General features: G+C 40.5%; 1 pseudogene; it reads left to right on the top strand.

The window, feature by feature from the left end:
• The window catches only part of LOC109250431 (Y-box-binding protein 1-like), a 52,655-nt pseudogene extending 32,700 nt beyond the window's left edge, over positions 1–19,955 (top strand).
• Positions 19,956–20,758: the final 803 nt, after the last annotated feature.

Raw genomic sequence — 20,758 nt, forward strand, 5'->3', positions numbered from 1 at the left:
CCTCAGGATACTCAACATATCGCACTCCAGTGTTTGTCTACCAGTATGGGATTCATCAGAGGAAATGCGAGGAGAGGAGTATATAGGAATGATGCACCTGGCCAAAGTATCTATAAATTTTATGAGTCCGATAGAAAATCTTTAGCCACAAACGTTAACAACCTGAACAAAAATCCCAGCTTAAAAACAGAACTCCAGTCTTTGTTTAGGACAGTTTGCTCTGCCTGACATCAAGGAAAGAAGTCACTAGTAATTCTAATCCCTTTCTGCCTGTAATTCCTGAAGACAGCTAGATGAATGGCAGGGCAGTTCACCAAGCCCCCCCTCCCCACCCCCGCCAAAAATATTCATCATCTTTGTTGATATTGGGCTTAAGCAAAGCTCAGAGAACCAGAGAGTCATTTCGATGCATTTTCCTTAGGAAGAAATTGCATCACTAAGGATTCCAGGCCAAAAACAAAGTAGAAGAGAAATTCATGCTGCTTCAGCTGGAGAATTTCAAAGGTAATTTAATCTCCAAGGGAAATCTCACAGCCTGAATTCGCAACATCACTTAGCATATATAGTCACGTTGTGCTGCCACTATATCAAAAAGATTGCTTGTGCTAATTGAAAAGGAGGAAAAATATAGCACTAACTGAAAAGATGGAATATCTCCCCTGGGTTTCCACCATTTGCCCAAGTTACCTGTTTTTTTGTATGTTGATGAACACTAATGATGCCAGTTGGAATCTAATAAAAGTTACCTATATCATGTTTGGAAATATGAAAACATAAAACAGAAAATTTTATTTTCCTTTAAACAAATTCCCTAGTTAACTGAGAAATTGGTTAGGACACACTGAGAAAGGCAGACTAACTATATGTCACAGTAATTTAGTTTGGAAAAAGTGATAGTCAAGAAGACAACAGACAGTTAAAGGGCATTCTAAAATTGTTATCTGATATATGCTCTAACATAGTATAGAATAGCAATGTCCGATACAAATATAATGTGAGCTTCCTACGTAATTCTAAATTTTTTAGAAACCATGTTAAAAGAGGTAAATGGAAATTATTTAGTAATATTATATATATATATTATTATATTTAGTAATATATTTTATCTAACCCAATCTGTCCAAACTAGTATCATCTAAAACTTATACTCATATCTTACATTCCTTTTTCATAATTTTTCTTCAAAATATGCGATGCATTTTACATTTACGGCACATCTTAATATAGACTTGTCACATTTCGAGGGCTCAGTAGCCGTATGTCACTAGTGGCTATTGTATTGACATTTAAAGGGCTAGATTGTTTTACAAGCTATGTGCAAAGGAACATCTTCCCATTTACCAAACACTGAAAATTTTATATGCTTCTTTGGTCAGCATTTAGCTATGTATAATAGAGCACATCTAGAGGGTATGTGAGAAGTGGTTTACCATAGCCCCCTTTTTGGGCAGTGAACTGCTAGGTACATAATTTGAACATAAAAGTAGTTATTTTTTGTGGCTCAACACTTTCAACGTTTCCTGATGTAGTGATAAAAGACAGGCTGTTTGAAAGAGGTTATTTTCTCCCTTGCTTCATTGAACTAAGGTTGACGGTTCTGCTTACTGATAGCTGCAATGACAAGGGACATAACTTACTGGGAAGCCTTGTTGTTATTGCTATTGTTGTTTTTGGTGATTACACAAAGACACATTGGTAGTCACAGCATTCTGAAGATGGAGATCCTGGATTATCATTCCCCGCCTGCCCCCTGCCCAGCCGTTCATGTTTTCTGAGGTTGGCCATTGATATCAATATGTTGAGTCCAAGGCATCTTACGGATGACCAGAGGTATCTTGAAGATAGGCAAGTCTTAAATAAGGGGCATCATCTGAAACACAGGGTTAGGGACTGGGAGAATTATTGGCAATATTGAGTTTTTGAGCTTATATATGAATGGGGGTGCATTTTGTGATCAAGCATGCTGGGATGTGAACACAAACAGACACGAGGCTGCTGAAATTCAGAATTTGGGGCCTACAAAGCACGCTGGGCATAACTGAGTTTCAGTATTGTTTGGGGACTGAGAGATAACAGTCCACAGTGCACCTCATCACACGAGATAGAAACCTGGAAATCATCTTTAACTCTTCCTTGTCCTTTGCCCACACATGCACATCGTCTCCATTTCCAGGCCTGTCAATGCTTTCACCAAAATAGCTTTCGTCTGTCTCTTCTGATGTCTCATGGCTCCTGCTTTAATCTGGTCACTCGTCAAGTCTCTGGGACAAGTATTATTTTTCTTTCACTGAAGACTGATGAGTAAGCGTTTGTGTTTTCCCTTATAACTCTTAAAATAAATATACTGGATCTGAATTTCAGGGAGGAGTTCACTCAAGTTTTTCATGTTGATATGAAAAAGATGGCTCAATTTGGGGTATATTGGAATAGAGTTATGGGGATTGGTTATGGGTTAAATAAATACACTGGATGACTAGTTAAAGTTATTGATATAAAATGTAGCATAGCCTATGGTGCCTACCCTAGGCCCTGTCTATAGTATGGAACAGAAGGAGAGACTATTTTACTGGAAAAAGAAAATGTATAAGTTCAGTAATTATATGCAGTGCAGGTAGTGAGATCTTATCGGCAGGTAAGTGGTACAATCACGAGGTTGAAAATGTTTGAGTATGTTTTGTGTGTTAGTAAAAATGTATATGAAATAAGTGGAATTAGACTGTCGTAGACTGTAAGTCTGAAGTTCTCTTTTGGCCAGCAAAAGAGCGGACGCAGGATTAAAGCGAGAGATGGCTAATGTCCGGGAAAAGACAAGAGCCCTGAATAAGGGTCCTTGCCCTAGTTTTTATTAAGATCAGAAGGCTTACAAACGTGATGGACATGTACAAAGAGACAAGGAAACTGGGAACATTAACGTGGGGACATGAAGGAAGAGGGGGGTTTTGAAGATATACATTGTTTGGGGTTTGGGTTAATACAAAACAAAATCCGGGCACCGGGCTGTCGGGAGGAAGGTTGTTTACAGCAGACATGAAACAGCACCTCTGTTTATCTCAGCCAGCCTTGGGGACGAGACAGATAGGGGGAGTCACCTCAGGGTTGACAAGGCACCATTTCTTTTGTTAACCATCTCCGCTCTGGGCTGCTTTGCATACAGTGCAGAGGTCTGTAGTTCAATTCACCAGTTTACCTAACCTGGAGCTATCCTCCTGTGAAAGCAGCTTTCTGCCATTGTACTAAATTGGGGGAGCTTCTACCCTGAATATCTATTATTGTTTATTTCATATACCTGTGTATTGGGCACCTTTGCACCCATTCCTATTTTAGGCCTTTGCCTCTCCCTCTCTATTTTGGGGGCTCTGCCCCCCTATCTATTTTGGGGTGCCTTTGCACCTCCCTATTCCTGGCACCTTTGTGCCTCCCTATTCTCAAGGTGTCTTTGCACCTCCCTATTCTTGGAGTGACAATCTGGTTTACCCAAACTCAGGTGTGAGCATTTTATGATTTTGTATTTCTTTATGCCTTGTTAACCCATTGGTGTAAGCCTGGGGGATTCCTAAGCTTATAACCCACATTAGACAACTAAGACTTTACTAACAAAAACACTTTTTGGTCAGTAAGGTATGAAGACACAGGCAAGACAAAGAAGAAGATACATTATTCTTCTGTATTTATGTACCGTAGATAGGAGCAAGGAATGTAGTTGGCGACTAGGTAGAAAAGACATTTTGATCATGGATAAAGTACATGTGCTACCCCAAGTTTCCCTGGTTACTGCTTCCCTTCATGCTCATGACATGATAATGGACAAAACTGTGGGCCAGTGATAAGTGGTAATGTGGTGGGAAGCCATATGCATTCTTCATAAGCCTTCCTCAAGGGGAAGGACTAGGGTGCAGTTCAAGTAAAATTTGCTTTTTGCTTCCCTTCCTGCTACGATCTGTACTGTCTAACTGCTAGTCACAATTCCACTCATGGCAGAGAACATAGATTATGAAACAATAGAACTACTGCTTCTTGTTATTATGATCAGCTGGATTACCGTGTTCCTGACTTTGTTAGTTTACTGTCTGAAACTGTGGTCTTCCCTCTTGTTTTCATAGATGACCGAGCCCTCCTAGCTTTGACTAAAGAGAATGTGACCACTTTGGAAAACTCCAAGTATAGGCAACATTGGATGGAATCTTTCCAAAGGGCAAAGCATATAGGTCAGTATCTAATTGTCTTATTAGTGGGCCAAGAAAGTATTCTATTTCCCAGAGGTTACGGGGAGGCAGTCCCCAGATGGATAGAAGGAGGAGTATCTTCATGAAAGGAATAAACAGATTTTACTGCCTGGCTCTAGTTGAATTATAGGGGAAGGTCAGAATCTGAGGAAGAAAATTGACTGGGTGCAGAGTTGGACAAAGCTTCAAGTAATTAAGGACTTCCATTTAAAGTCACGTGGAAAATTTAGGATGTCTAGAAATACATCCTGACCCTTTTACAAGTCATTTTGCCCTCACAGGAGAGGGGGAAATTAGAAGAGTATTTAGGGCTCCGGGGACTGTCAAGGCTAAAGGGCAAATTCCGATCATATTTTGAAGTTGAACCATCAGGCACAAAAAGGGAAAAAAATGTTGAGGCCTCATCTTTTCAAAATGGGAGGCAGAGGATAATGGGTAGGAGAATTTTTCATTGACTACCTTTACAAAAGAGGCTGAAGAGAGGAAGAAGACTGAGTGTAAATAATAGAAAACATTGAATATAGTTAGGCCCTATACTGGTCACAGGTTTTTTGCATTGTCTGGTTTATTATTTTTTTAATTTGGGCAACCATTTTAAAACAATTGTATTTAATCTCCCCTTGCAGGAAAACAACTATGGAATCTAAATTAAAAAAAAAAAACCAAAAAACAAAAAACTAACCATAAAACTATAACGTGCACCAATTTACTGAGTGCTAATTGATTTAAAAATGTGTTTAGAGATTTCAGATTTTCAAAAATAATTACCAGCTTGGGACGTGCCATTTCAACCAACAGTTAAAACTACCTAAGTGGGAACATAAAATTTCCATTGATAAAATTTTAAGAACTTGTTTCGAAACCTAGGTTTTGGAACATAGTTCAACATCCTGTTCAAGTTAAATGCTCGGATCCTGTGTCAGAAGATTTAAAAGGCTAAATATTCTCTCAGTGTGAGAATCCACTGTGATCCTGGAGTATATACACTAAAATAGAAAAGAATGAGGATAATTAATTGCTGTGTTATTATAAATTAACTTGTCATTTAAGTCACAAATCTTTATATTGAAGTTATATGTAAAGGCTTGGCCATGTTAGAAAGGATGTATTTCTGGGGTGCCTGAAGTGGTCAGTCGGTTGAGGGTCCAACTTTGGCTCAGGTCATGATCTCATTGTTTGTGGGTTCAAGCCCCACTTCGGGCTCTGTGCTGACAGCTTGGAGTCTGGAGCCTGCTTCCGATTCTGTGTCTCCCTCTCTCTCTGCTCTTCCCCTATTCATTCCCTGTGTCTCTCCCTCTCTCAAAAAAAAAAGAAAAAAAAAAAAGAAAAAAAAAAGAATATATTTCTGAATCCTAACCTAGATTTCCAACTGCATACTTGATACCCTAATTTGAATATCTGATAACAACTGGAATTTAATATGTACCAAACCACACTCTTCATATTACATTCCATGTCAACTCCTCCCACAGTCTTTCCCATCTTAATTAATAACAACCTCAGTCCTCGGGTCAAAATATCTTGCCATATTCTTGACCTCTTTCTCACACCCCGTATATTGTCCATTAATAAATCTTATCACCTCCAATCCTGAAATATATTCTAGATTTGACTACTTGTTTTAAAATGTTTTTATTTACTTATTTTTGAGAGACAGAGACAGAACATGAGCAGGGGAGGGGCAGAGAGAGAGGGAGACACAGAATCCGAAACAGGCTCCGGGCTCTGAGCTGTCAGCACAGAGCCCGATGCGGGGCTCAAACCCACAAGCCCTGAGGTCATGACCTGAGCTGAAGTCGGACGCTTGTCGACTGAGCCACCCAGGCGCCCCTAGATTTGACTACTTCTAACTATTCCCACTGCCATTGACTTGGATTAAACCACCACTATCTCCCCCTGGATTATTGTAGTAACCTCGTGACTGGTCTCCTTATTTTTTTTGCCTTCCTTTAGTCCAGTCTCAAATTAGGATGTCAATCAGCTCATGTCACTACTCTTTTTAAAACCCTCCCATGATTTCCCAGCTCCTTCAGAATAGAAGCCTCAGTCTTCACTGAGGCCTAAAAGGCTCTGAAACATCTGGTTCCCTTTCCTCTCTCACTTCTCTGACTTCATTTTCAGTGACGCTCCCGTCTCTTTTCACTGCAGCCACGTTGATCTCTTGGCTACGTTCCATTTCGGATATTTGCTTTTGTATTTTAAAAATTATTTCTATTATCCTGACTTGAATTTATAAATTCTTTTTCTAACTTCTTTAGTTTCTTCACTTTCCATTTTCGTTTTTAATGCAAGAGCCGCGTTAGCTGCATCTAACACGTTTGGTTGTTTTGTATTTGGGTCTTTTCAGTATCATCTACTTTTACGTATTTCCTAATTTCCATCATAATTTGTCTTTGACATGAGTGTGTTTTTAAATTTCCAAATGTATGTCTTGGTTGTCTTTTTATAACATCTCTAATTGGAATGCGTCATAGTTGGAAAGTACGATGTGTATGGCACTGGATACCATACTTTGAAACTTGTTGATGGGGTTGACAGCCTAATATGAAGTTAACTTTTATAAATGCTTCATATATGCTTGAAAATAATGGATTTCCTAATATGGGAGTATAGGAGTAAGCTTGTAAATTGTGTTGCTTACACCATTATCAGTCCATTTGTGTTTAGCGTGATTACCGATATATTTGGATTTTCTATTTTATTTTCTATCTTGTCATCTGACAACTTTTCCTTGATTGTTTTCTTTACTTCCTTGTCTTTATTTAACTGGTGTTTTAGTTCTCTCATTTCACTTTTTCTCCCTATATTTCAGCAAATTTCTACGCTTTTAATTTTTATTTATTTTATTTCAATTCTGCTATGGTCAAAACACAGCGCTATATTAGTTTCAGGTGCACAATATAGTGATTCAACGATTCTCTACATTACTCAGTGCACATCATGATACGTGTACTCTTTTTTTCATTAAAACAATTTTTTTTTTTGAGAGGGAGAACACATTAGCAGGAGAGGGGCAGAGGGAGAGGGAGAGAGAGAATCCCAAGCAGGCCCTGTGCTACCACAGAGCCCTGTGCAGGGCCTGAACCCATGACCCTGGGATCACGACCTGAGCCAAAATCAAGAGTCGGATGCTTCACCAACTGAGCCACCCAGGCGTCCCAGTATGTGTACTCTTAATCCCCTTCACCTATTTCGCCCATACGCTCCCCCCACGTCCCCTGTGGTAACCATCAGCTTGTCCTCTATAGTTAAAAGTCTATTTCTTAATTTGTCTCTCTGTCTCTTTTTTCCTCCCTCTGCCTGTTTGTTTTGTTTCTTAAATTCCACATATGAATGAAATCACAGGGTATTTGTCCTTCTCTGACTGCCTTACTTCACTTAGCGTTATACTCTCTAGCTCCATCCATGTTGTTGCTGACGGCAAGATCTCATTTCTTATGGCTAAATAAGGTTCCATTGCATGTATATACCACATCTTTATCCATTCGTCTGTCAATGGACATTTGGGCTGCTTCCATAACTTGGCTATTGTAAATAATGCCGCTGTAAACATAGGGGTGCATGTAACATTTTGATGAGTGTTTTCATATTCTTTGGGTAAACACCCAGTAGTGCAATTACTGCATCATATGGTGTTTCTATTTTTCATTCTTTGAGGAACCTCCACGCCCTCTTCCACAGTGGCTTCCCCAGCTTGCATTCCCACCTACGGTGCACGAGGGTTCCCTTCTCTGCACATTCACACCAACGCTTGCTATTTTGGTGTTTTTTATTTTCGCTGTTCTGACAGGTGTGAGGTGCGGTGATAGCTCATTGTGGGTTTTTTTTCAATGGTTATTTATTTATTTCTTTTGAGACAGAGGGGGAGAATGCATGTATGTGCACTTGCACACCAGTGGGGAGGGGCAGAGAGAGAGAGAGAGAGAGAGAGAGGGAGAGACTCCCAAGCAGGCTCATGAGTCAGCGCAGAGCCTGACGCGGGACTGGACCTCACAAACCGTGAGATCGTGACCTGAGCCGAAATCAAGAGTCTGACACTTAACTAACTGACTGAGCCACGTAGGTGCCCCTCATTGTGGTTTTGACTGGATATGGCTGAATAATCTTACTCATTTGCAATCTTGCCGCTTGCAACAACATGGATGGACCTTGAGGACATTATGTTAAGTGAAATAAGTTAGAGAAAGACAAATACTGCAAGATCTTTCTTATGTGTAAAATCTAAAAAACAAATAACAAGCTCATAGATACAAAGAACATAGGTGGAAGGGGGAAACATAGGTGAAGGGGGTCAAAAAATTAATAATAATAATAATAATAATAATAATAATAATAATAAAAGTAGGGTCCCGTCCTGTTGGAACTTTAGACCTGGTGCAAACAGAACATCTGGGAACATTCTGGGTACGGAGTAATGAATGTTTGGAGTACTGCGTGATGTATGCTATTTATCTACTTAGAACTTTTTTTTTTCCCATGAGCTCTACGTTATTTCTGCGCAAAGTGGTGCTTGGGGTATATGTCCATGAACTCTTTGCATGACAAAAGGCAAAGGAAGAAAACCATAATTCCACAAGGCAAAGTGGTTGTTTAGTTGGAACAAGTCTTTGTCTTGCCAGTTAAAGATCTTCGGGATTTAGTGGAGCTCAGGGGCAAACCTATGAATGATTCCTGAATCTTTTTACTGAGTCTACATAGTACGGCTATATGTTCACTGGCTGTTTTTCCATTCATTCTAAATAGTTTTTCTAGAAGCTCTTGCTCTGATTCTTTTTTTTTTTTTTTTCTGAGGCCTCAATTATTTGCTATCATACTCTCTCCAGGCTCAGAGGAACCAAGTCCACATGTACGTGGTCAAAATTCAGTGAAAATTTCCTTTTTCACAACTACAAAATGTTTACTATTTCAGCTATAATCTTTATATCCCCCAAACAGGACACTATTTTTTGTACTAACAGTTTCTGTTTAGATTTACACACATGGTTAACATTTTCTTTCATAAGCATTCCTCTTGCATCTCGCACTTCACTTTTGAGATCATAATTTTCCATTCTTGAAGCGCTACGTGTTTCTTAAATGAGACTTTTGATGATAAGCCCAGTTGCTCAAAAAACCTTCCAGGATTTTAATCGGGATGAGGGTTGTATCCATTGATGAAATGGGTGAGAAGCAGCATCTTTCTAGTATTGAGTCTTCCACATCTTGACATCCCGTCATTCCTGACATTTCTTTGTATCTTTTCCTTGTTTTTCAATAGGTCATTTTAAATGACCAGAGGTTGGTCATTTTAGCAATTTCTAGGTAGAATCTTTCCGTTTGATCGTCTCTATTTCACTGATATTGGTTCCTTTATTATTTTTCTTCTATTCTCATTGGGTTTACTTTGCTATTCTTTTCTTTTTCTTTTGCCTAAAATTTATTTATTTTGAGAGAGAGAGAGAGAGAGAGAGAGAGAGAGAGAGAGAGAGAGAGAATGAATCCCAAACAGGTCTGCACTGTCAGCACAGAGCCTGACATAGGGCTCAATCTCATGAACTAGGGACCATGACCTGAGCAGAAATCAAGAGTCAGATGCTTAACCGACTGAGCCACCCAGGCACCCCATACTTTGCTGTTCTTTTCTCTTATGTAAGATGAAGATTCACATAATATTGTTGATTTTCAGGCTTTCGCTTCTAATAGAAGTATTTAAATCTATAAGTTTTTCTTTGATTACTGCTTTAGATGTGTTCTACATGCTTTAATACATCTGATTTGCATTATCATTTATGGTAAAATACTACCTAAATGCAGTTATTCTCTTTTTGTCAATGAGTTATTTAGATGTGCACCGTTTAAATTTTAAAACATATGGGAATTTTATGGCTACTCTTTTGTTATTAATTTCTAGCCTAATTGGTCAGAGAATTTTATTTGGATGTTTTTATTCTCTATATTTGCTGAGATTTGCTTTAAGGACAGAATATACGTCATTTTTATTGTAGGTCTTTTTGGCCTTCATCTTACGTAATATCAATTTTATCAGGTTTCTTTTGATTAGAATTTGCTGCATATCATATCCCACCCTTTTCCTTTCAATGTTTATTTTGTCATCCATACATTTAAGATTACACAGGGTAGGGGGTCCCTGGGTGGCTCAGTCGGTTGAGCATCCGCTCAGGTCGTGATCTCACGGTTCATGGGATTGAGCCCTGCACTGGGCTCTGCACTGACAGCACAGAGCCTGCTTGGGATTCTTTCTCTCCCTCGCTTGCTGCCCCTGCCCTGTTCATGCTCTTTCTCTCTCTCTCAAAATAAATAAATAAACATTTAAAAAATAATAAAATTACACAGGGTCATACTCTTTTGGGGTTCAGTTCTACAGGTTTTGACAAATGTATACACTTATGTAACCAGTACCACGCTCATGATACAGAACGGTTCCATCACGTCTCCGAATCCTCCCATGTTGCTCTTTTGTAACCCATCCCCATACCCCCAAGTCCAGGGAGACCTCTCGTCTCTTATCTGTGTCTACATATAAAGTCACATAAATAGAATCGTAGAGTATATATAATTTTTCTGTCTTCACTTATGATAACGCATTTGATATTTACCCATACTGTTGTATGTATTAACGGTATATTCCTGCCATTGGAGTTGTTTAAAGCTTTTGATGATGATGTATAAAGCTGCCTTAAACTTTCCCTTAGAGGTTTTGGAGTGAACATAAATGATGATTTTTCTGGTGTAGTATCTAGGAGCAGGACTGCTGTCCCATACGGTAAGTGGAGGTTTGACCTTATTAGCAACCGCCAAATTGTCTTCCTAAGTGGTTGTACAATTTTGCATTCCCACCAGCAACGTATGGATGCTCCCTTTCCCCTGCATCCTTGCCATCACTTATTATTTTCAATATTTGTCAGAAGCATGAAATGTTTACGTTTTAGAATGGTTTTATATTTACAGAAATGTTACATAGATAGCACAGAGTACCTGTAATCCTCTTGCCCAGTTTTTTCCTTTTGTTAACATCTTACATTATCACGGTACATTTTCTCTCTTATGAATGTGAGCTGTGTTACCCTTTTTCTTTTATCTGTGGCATCATACTGAGGAGGTAACCCTGAATGAGAGGTGGAAGAATTCATTCTCTAGAGAGGTTTTCACCAAAAGGTTTGGGTTCCTAAGTCTGGTGCTACAGTAGCTCTCTCTAATCTCTTACTGTTGTTAGAGGGGGCTGAGCCTGGCCAGAGTAGGAACAATATGGAGTTTAGTAAGTACCCTGATGGCGTGTTGACTGAGTTAGTAGGATTGACAAAACTGAGGAGAGAGACTGGATTAGTCAAGATAGACTGTGACCATGTACTCATAATTCCACATTACTTGACCAAATTTTAGTCAGGCTTCTCTCCTCCACACAGGTCCCTGAACTTTGGTTTCACCCCTGCTTAAGCAAGCACCAAGATACAGACATCCTCCCTTATGGCTCATTCCATGAATTGGCTGACTACAGAACCAGATTTTGTTGTTGAAGTGCCTGGAGTTTTCCACCTTCCCACCCCCACTGCTTGCCTCCCCCCTCCCCCACTAAAGTTCCTACCAGCCCTCTTACCGTTTCCCATTTTTTAAAGACCTTCCACTGTTTGATTTTAAGACACTTGCAGATCCTGAGGTCAGCATGTTCTATTTATTGCAATCGTCTTTTTGAATAGCCCTTCCTTATATACATGCAGATTTTCGTTATTTGGCAGCTGTTACAAATAATCCCTACATTTCAAAGGCTTAATACAGACAAGTTTACTTTTTCTTCAAACTGCAGACCAAGATCTGTTTGATGGAGTCTTTTGAGGACCTAGGTTCTTTCAATCTAATTGTTCCACTGTTTTTTTTTAGGGCTTTGGAGTCCTCCAGTGGATCATTTGTATGTAGCCAGGAGACAAGGGAGAGAGTGTGGAGGATTACAAAAGAGGTTTTACAGGTCAGGCCTGCAAGTGACGCAGGACCCCTAAGAGATGTCGTATAGAGAAGTTCCAGGCGGAAGAGGAGAGTACACTTCTTGCTGAGGCTAGCGTTCTCTGCTGCATTGTGTGTCCTGTCACGACTAGAAATGACCTTAATAGTCTGGAACGATGAACAAAATCCAAAAACAAATAATAACAACATACGAGCAAAAGTGTTAGAGTGCTAAAATCCAGCTACACAAATACCAGACTCAAAGAAAGTTACAACTGTGGGGACAAGTTAGAATGATTTGGGCCCATAGCTTATGGCACAGGTATGATGTCACCATGTGCTTAAGAGAAAGAATAATGACTCAAATGCCGTTATACTTCCCTCTACCCCAGAAAAGTAAAACTCTAACAGTGACATGGTAATAACAAGTTTGTTTTCGTAGCGAGCAGAGGAAACTAATTTTAGTGTTTTAGCAAAATGTCAAGTACCCCGAAAGGGTACTGTTGTATTTCACAGTTTTGAAGAAAGATTTTTAATAGCCAAGGCACACAAAAGGGCTGGAATTAGGGTGGACCTGGAACTTCAACAGCAGAAAATGGTAGATCTTCTCCCTAATATTCTGTCATTAACATGATTTGGCTCTGAACCCTCCCGGTCTCTCTTTCAATGTGCCCAAATGTCCCGTAGAAATCATTTTATTTAGTCTATGGAACAGCCAGCTACAGTTACAGATTGAAAACTCACCTAATTATTTGTACTGGTTTCCTCTCTGTACTGAGGTTTTTCCAAGGGAAGGGGGAATTACTATGGGTCGGAGAGTTACCCAAAGAAGAGTGTACTGCAGGTTGGAAGGAAAATCGTAAGACTTAAATAAAGCCCAAGAGAAGTGGGAGATGATAAGGTGTGATTTCAACCACACTAATTGGGTTTCCATTTGTTTCAATGCCGTACGCTGGGAGGAAGTGATACGAAGATGAGTCAGACAACACAAAGCCGAACCTGTCTTCCTGCTGTGCTCTGCCACGGGGTCACTGGCTGCGATTCCAGATTCCAGTGCTGCAGGCCAGAAGGCAGAGTTCCAGTCTTCCTGTCTTTAATGACCATCACATTCAGGCCCACCGGTATCTGCATTTCAGGTAGAGAAGTCTGTGTGTCACGAAGAGCATTCGAAAAGAACTGTAGAGATTCATACAAAAGAGAAAATGAGAGTAAGTGAGGAAATCATGAATGGAACAATACTGCAGAGTCTTGACAGATGGTGTACAGAAACTAGTGACTATTTACCATAATTCATTTTTGTTTTCCTCCTAGGCATATAGCTGAACTACATTTCTCGGCCTCACTTGCCATTAAGTATGGCCATATGACAGAATTATAGTCAGTGTAACATGAGAGAAAATCATGTCCTGGATCATAAAGATTTTTTTTATATGAGTTCTTCCTTGTTCTTTTCCTCTTCCAACAAACTTATGACAACCACCCAGATGCACTTTGAAGCCACACGTTGAATGTGGCAGGGTGGCCATCACCCTAGTTCTGTTAATGACTGTGGAGCAGAGTCTCTTTCAACAGCCCGGAACCACCCTGGACAGTTAAACATATGAGAAATTAACCTTTAATATGTTGTTTTTCCCCCATGTTTTGGTCAACTTAACACACACTACCCTACTCTACTGTAGAAGTTGGTATCAGAAGAGAGGAACCACCACAACAAAAATCTAACGTGTGAGTCAATGGCTTCATGGGTAGGAAAAGAGGTGGTAGGCTTGGAAAGTGAACCCCATTTGATGTAGGGTCAAAACATTTGGCAAAACTACCTTTTTCAATAGTTTTTAAGCTAAAACAAGGATAATATAAGCCTATTGCTCTAGGGGAAGTGATCAACAAGAGATACAGTACTGGTGCCTGCGTATTACTCGGAGTTGCCAATCACCCGCTGCCTTTAGCAAGAAAGAGCTCAGGTACCGAATGAATGATCTTGCGAAACAGAGTTAGGAACCAATCTGGCCCACTCACGCCAGAATGATGTGGAAGAAGGAAAAACTTTTCCTCTCATATGAACTGCTGTACTTGAGTCTTCTGGTTCTATCGCCATTGCCTTTACTTTCACTAATTGGGGGAAGGGGGAGGTTAGGGGTTGGTGGAGAGCATGAACAAGGCATTTTGTTTGTCTAGAACATGGGTTGACAAATTGTGGCTCAAGGGCCAAATTCAGCCTGCTGACTTTTTTTCCCCAATGAAGTGTTACTGGAACTCAGCCAGAGTCATTCATTAATGTATTGTCTACTGTACAGTTATCATATATTGTACTGTCTATGACATATTGAGTAGCTGTAACAGAGAACATATGGTTTGCAAAGCCAAACATATTTACTATCTGGCGCTTCACAGAAAAAGTTTGCTGACCCCTGGTCTAGATGTGTATTGTAAATAATGTAGGGAAATGGAGATAATGCCTAAGAATATTTGTTAAAGTCAATGTTGAAGGTCTTAGAAGTCAGAATGAATGGGGCGATGAGGAACTATTACAAGTATTGAAAAGGTGAGTGATGTCCTTAAATATTTCTAGAAATCACATTGTAGGATGACATTGACAAACTAGAGTGGTCACAGAACCTTAAGCAGGCAAGTAAAGGCTCCGAAGCCAGGTCATAAGTGGGCATGGTTGGAGAATCTATAAATATTTAGCCTGCAGAAGAGAAAATTTAAGGTGTACAATATGTAGGTATTCAAATATTTAAAAGCCTGGCTAGTGGGGAAAAATCCAATTTATTTGCAAATATCCAATTCAGTATCTCATCAGAAGGCAGTGCTCCTCTAAGACACTTGAGTACAGCTAAATTGAGATTCTTTAGGAGGTCAAATCAGATAAATACAAATCTACTCTAGAAATGCCCAGCACAAAACCATGGCATCTATTTTTTATGATGAAATTCCATGTTACATTCTCTCATTAATCCACTGCGCTCTGACTTGCATCATCACCGCTGCCACTCCCCTGAATTTGCTTTTGCCAAGGTTACCGCTAGTAGCTTTGTTGAGAAATTCATTGAATACTTTTCTGGCATCTATACTATTCATGACCTGCTTTGAAATACCTTCTTGTCACTTTCATTTTGTAACACTAACCTCGCTGTTTTTTCCCTCTCTCTGGACGTTTCACGTTACTCTCCTTCAAAGGCTCTTATTTTGTTGGTCTTCCATTTCATATTAGTTTTACTCAAAGTTCTGCAATGGACTCTCTCTTTATTCTACCTCGTCTCATTGGTGACTGCTGCATAGTCTAAAAGTAGATGCTAAAGCCATAGTGCATCATGTTTTCAAAGGCTTTTTAAGAGTTTGTGAGGTTTTAGGATGAAGTTTTAAGGAAAGTTCGTCCCGCTCGATGACTTTCACATGGATTTTCAATTGAATGCCTGATTGGCTCTGTCCTTGGTGCTGGAGATCCAATTGTGTTGGGGGCACACATGAGTTTCTCGCTCTTGTGGAATTTTTATTCTAGTTGGAGGGCAAGAAGAGAAGTGAACAAAAATTAATAAACATGAAAATTTCAGAGAGGGCCAAGTACTATAAATAAGTAGGCTATGATAATTAACCGGGGAATAGCTGGGAAAATGATTAATTTGGATAAGATGGTCAAGTATAGTTTCTCTGGCTCTTGAATAACGAGAAACTAAGACTTTTGACCTAGGACCTGGATAATAAGAAGGAACTAGTCATGTGAAGATCTGTGAGGAGAAGTATTGCCACTGTATTGAATAGTGAGTCCAAAGACTTGAAGGTGGGAAATAAATGTGGCATGTCGACAGAACCAAGAGATTAGGACGTAGTTAACAATGAGGAAAGTAATAATTGATGAGAATAGAAAAATAACGGGAGCCAGAGTATTCTGTGCCTTGTGGGCTATGATGTGAGGTTTGAATTATCTATAAGTGCAATGAAAAGCCATCGGGAGAGTTTGTAGCATGGTGGTGACACGATATCACATTACCTGTATTTTTCCATTTGTCAAATGATACAAATTATATAACTTTCTACTTCGCTGCAAGGAAATTTAGATCCACAGTAAATTCTTGACCACGGGATATGGATTAGCTTATGACTTCATGTATATTTATGATCTTATTCTTTTTTATTTCTGTTACAGTTTTTTATACGTTAGCTTCTATAGAGAAATGCCTCAAAGTATTTTTGAAGAACTGATAATATGAATCACATAATACAGTCTGACTTGACATAAGAGCATTGGACTTGGATTTGGTAACCTGCATGCTATGTCGGTTCTAACACTAAAATATTCATGTGAATTTAGGATAATAATTCAAACACTTTGGGCCTTAATACCCTCATCTCTAAATGAGGAAATTAATATTTCTTTTTTCTGTGCTTCTCAGAAATGTTGCGTGGAGAAGATTGTGACTGTCTATAAAGGCAGATTGCTGTAGAACTATATATATTCAATACATATTTCTTTTTTTAAATTTTTTTAGGGTTTTACTTATTCTTAAGAGAGAGAGAGACAGAACACAAGTGTGTGTGTGGTGGGGGGGGGGGCTGCAAAGAGAGAGAGAGACACAGAATCTGAATTGAAGCAGGCTCCAGGCTCTGAGCTGTCAACACAGAGCCCGACGCGGGGCTCGAACTCACGAACCGTGAGACCATGACCTGAGCCGAAGTCAGACGCTTAACCGACTGAGCCACCCAGGCACCCCAATACATATTTCTTAAGCTTCCTCTATGGGCCAAAAATTAGATATTAACATTTGGGGATTCAAGATGTACTTTTATAAGAAGAATCTGGATAAAGTTAAATATATAGCACCAAACATTTTTAATCCATTAAATATATAGCACCAAACATTTTTAATCCATGTATATTTCATATGGAAAGGGAAATATTGGACATATTCTCAAGTGTATGAGCCTCCTTAGATTTTTTTTTCAGTAAGGAGGTTGAATCTCTTGACAAACATATGAAATCTGAATCAGGAACAGTTTAAGTTCAATGCTAAACTTAGGAGAAAAGTTTGAACAAGTTCCCTGTATGCATCCTCATCAGAATTACTGCTAATGGCTATGTGCAAAGTTTAGCTGATGAATTATTCAGTTTGATATCAATCTTGTCTGTTGCCACAGACTTTTGAAACAAAGAATGCTTTGCAATTCTTAAGAATATACCTTTAGGCAACAATGGAAATATTACTTGACTTCCGCAGTTCATGCTTCTAAAAATTATTTAAAGTTTAAGTAAATTGCATAAGAAGGTTTTAATTTCTATAACTTTTGAATAATTTATCTTACCTTTTCATCAAGCTCTTGTGTGTGTGTTGCTATGAAATACTGTCAGTTCCATGCATGCATTATTTTAACCCTAGGTAGGACCGACTTTGTAAATATTAAGATAGCACTGACTTTGTAAATATTAACATGACATGGGTGGCCAACGAGAAGACTCCTTAGAACTCAAGTGTTCTGTGAACCACATTTTGGAAACCACTGGATTATAGAAAACTATTACCTACACACTGATCCCAGCCTTCAGAACTGTAATGTGTGCATTGATTGCAATCTTTCCATTTTGTCCATATCAAAATTTAAGTGCCTGTTCGTGGCAATGCAGAACTTAAGAAATCTGCTTTCGTCATACCTCTTACACTTCCATAGCATGGCTTTGGTCTTTCCACCTACACTTGTCTCCCCATCAATAACCATTTCTTGCCAGCTTTAAGACTATGTACCCTTGAAGACTCAGTCTTTTCTACTATCATTTTCACACGTCTGGAATACATACAAATAGTCCTTCCTCTGCACTGACTCAGAGCTTTGCCAGCTGGTTATTTATTACGTGTCTCCATGGCCATCACTAGAAATAGTTGTGGCCCTGGGGAAACAACCCGTGAAGGCTGCCTGGGAAAATCATTTGTAGAAGGAAGCCACTCTGTAGGTAGGTATCTTTCATAGGATCTCTGGGATAGACAGAACACATCAAAGTGCAACATCCAGGCTGTCACTGCAAATGCGTGGGACATAGTACGACCACCCACGTTGCCCTGCCCAAGAGATGGGCCTATTTCAATTGCTATACATGCTCTGAAGATTGAAACTGTATCATTTATCTTCATATGTCTGCCCATGAACATTTAACCGAGATACTGCGTATAAAATACCAAGCACCGTAAGAGTTAGGAGTCATTGTCGCTTTCGAGCTTTCAGAGGAAAATTAGGTATAGGGTAAAATGCTAGGTTAGAAAACTTATGAGGTCCACCTTCACGGTTAGCATCTAATTCCTAGAAAAGTTCTCACAGTCTGGGCTGGGCAAATGGAATCATGATCAATCTGACCACTCCTGCCGACTACCTCTTACTCTTTCTGTCAAGTGGCTCCCTGGCAACAGGCCCCATATACTCTCTGTTCTGTTCCCACATCCCATACCCAACTTCAGTTGCCAGGGTCTCCTTTTCTTTCTGTCCTCCTCTTTATTATGTCGGCCCAGTCCTCCTCCTTATGCTCCTTTTTAATCCCCCAAAGCCTTAAAGAACGTAAGTTAGCCTGCCTTGTTTTTTCATCGGCAAAACAAAGAAAATAACCTTCCCACCACCTGTGCTCAAACAAACATGGTGAGAATTAATGAAATAAAGCCGAGACAGCTTCAGAGATAATAAAGTCTAAGAAGTGTCAAAGCGCATTAAGCTCATTCGAAGAAGTGAAGTTTAAAAAGCCTAAGAACCGAGTTGGATCGGTAGCGGGAGCAGAGAGCGGACCCCGGAGAGCCCTGAGCAGCTGCATAGGCCTGGCTCAGTTACCATCACGCCCGGGAGGGGCCGCAGCTGCGGCAGCCGGTCCCAGTCATCATCACCTTAACCTTGAGCAGAGAGGCCTACCCCCCAGCAGCCGTCCCCGCCCTCACTGAGACGCCGAGCCCGAGCCCGGCACCAGCCTCAGCAGCGAAGGGAACAGAGGCTGGGGGGCCTCACCTCTGAGGTGCCTGCCGGGGGGGCGGGAGCGTCATCTCCACCAAGGTTTTGGGAAGATGGTCCCGTGTAGGAAACGGATATGGTTTCATCAACAGGAATGACACCGACGGAGATACAGAAGTGCCATAAAGAATTACCCCAGGAAGTACCTCACAGTGTAGGGGACGGAGAGACTGTGGAGTTGGATGCTGAAGGAGAAAGGGGGTGCGGAGGCAGCGAATGTCACGGGCCAGGGTGGAGCGGGCCCAGTGCAAGGCAGTGAGTATTGCAGCGGGTCGTAAACATTATGGGCACTCTCCACGTGGCAGGGGCCCTCCACGCGATTCCCGGCACAATTACCGGAAGAGCGAGCGTGGGGGAAAAGAACGAGGCATCCGAGAGTGCTCCCGAAGGCCAGGCCCTCACAGCGCCGACCCCACCGCAGCAGATGGTTCCCACCTTACTACGTGCGGAGACCGTGTGGACGTGGGCCACAGTCTTCCGACCCTCCTGTGCGGGAAGAGGTGATGCAGGATGTTCACCACCAGGGTGCAAGAGAACGAGGTAGACCAGTGAGACAGGATATGTTTTGGGGCTGTTGACCCACGGGGTCCTCCTTGCCAAAGTCAGCTTAGAGAGGACGGCAGTGAAGAAGATAAGGAAGATCAAGGCGATGAGAGTGAAGGTGAGCAGTCACCTCGACATCCGTACCGCCACAATTTTGATCACCCACGCGGTCGCCCAGAGAACGCTAAAGCACAAGGTGCCAAAGACACAAAAGCAGCGGATCCCCCAGCTGAGGATCTGTCCTCTTCTGAGGCTGAGCAGGCCGGGGCGGAGTAAATCCTGGCTTACCATTTCTACCGGAATCCTGTTTAGTCATCCAACAAGGAGAAACGGATATGAAATTCCAGCGATAAGAAATGAACGAAACATTGGACTTGAAGACCTTAAGGGCTTGCTTCTTGCCCACTGACCACATAAATAGAACTATCTGCATTATCTATGCACATGGAGTTTTTATTATTTTTGCCTAAAGAGGTCTCTTTTTGGTAAGGCTGGGTTTTTTTCCTCAATATACCTTTAACGATTTTTCAATTGTTTCATACCTGATCAAGGTGAGATTTTTAGGAATCTCACTTTTAATGTTTATTTTTGAGAGAGAGAGAGACAGGGCATGAGTGGGGGAGTGGCAGAGAGAGAGACAGACAGACAGAATCTGAAGCTGGCTCCAGGCTCTGAGCTGTCAGCACAGAGCCTGATGTGGGGCTCGCATCCACAGTTGAGATCATGACCTGAGCTGAAGTTGGATGCTTAACCGACTGAGCTACCCAGGCGCCCCAGGAAACTCATTTTTAATTTGTAATAAAAGATCACAACTTGATTTTTTCAAAAAAGTCAAAAAATGGCAAGCACCTGTTAATAAAAGGTCTTAATAAAAAAAACACTGTGAAAGTAGCAACATGACAGCATTGATATGTTGAATTTCTTCTCAGAAAAATTACTTCGTCTCTCTAGATACAAAGTAAAAACTGCATGCATTAATTTACCTAATTTTAGTCAAAAATCAACAAATCACCAACTATTTGAGTTGGATGGGAACTTTGAGATCATGTACTTCAGCTCTACTCTGCTGACGTGAAAAC

This window comes from Panthera pardus, unplaced genomic scaffold, assembly GCF_024362965.1.
Source record: "Panthera pardus isolate Hobbes unplaced genomic scaffold, ASM2436296v1 HiC_scaffold_27, whole genome shotgun sequence".
NCBI classification, from domain to species: Eukaryota; Metazoa; Chordata; class Mammalia; order Carnivora; family Felidae; genus Panthera; species Panthera pardus.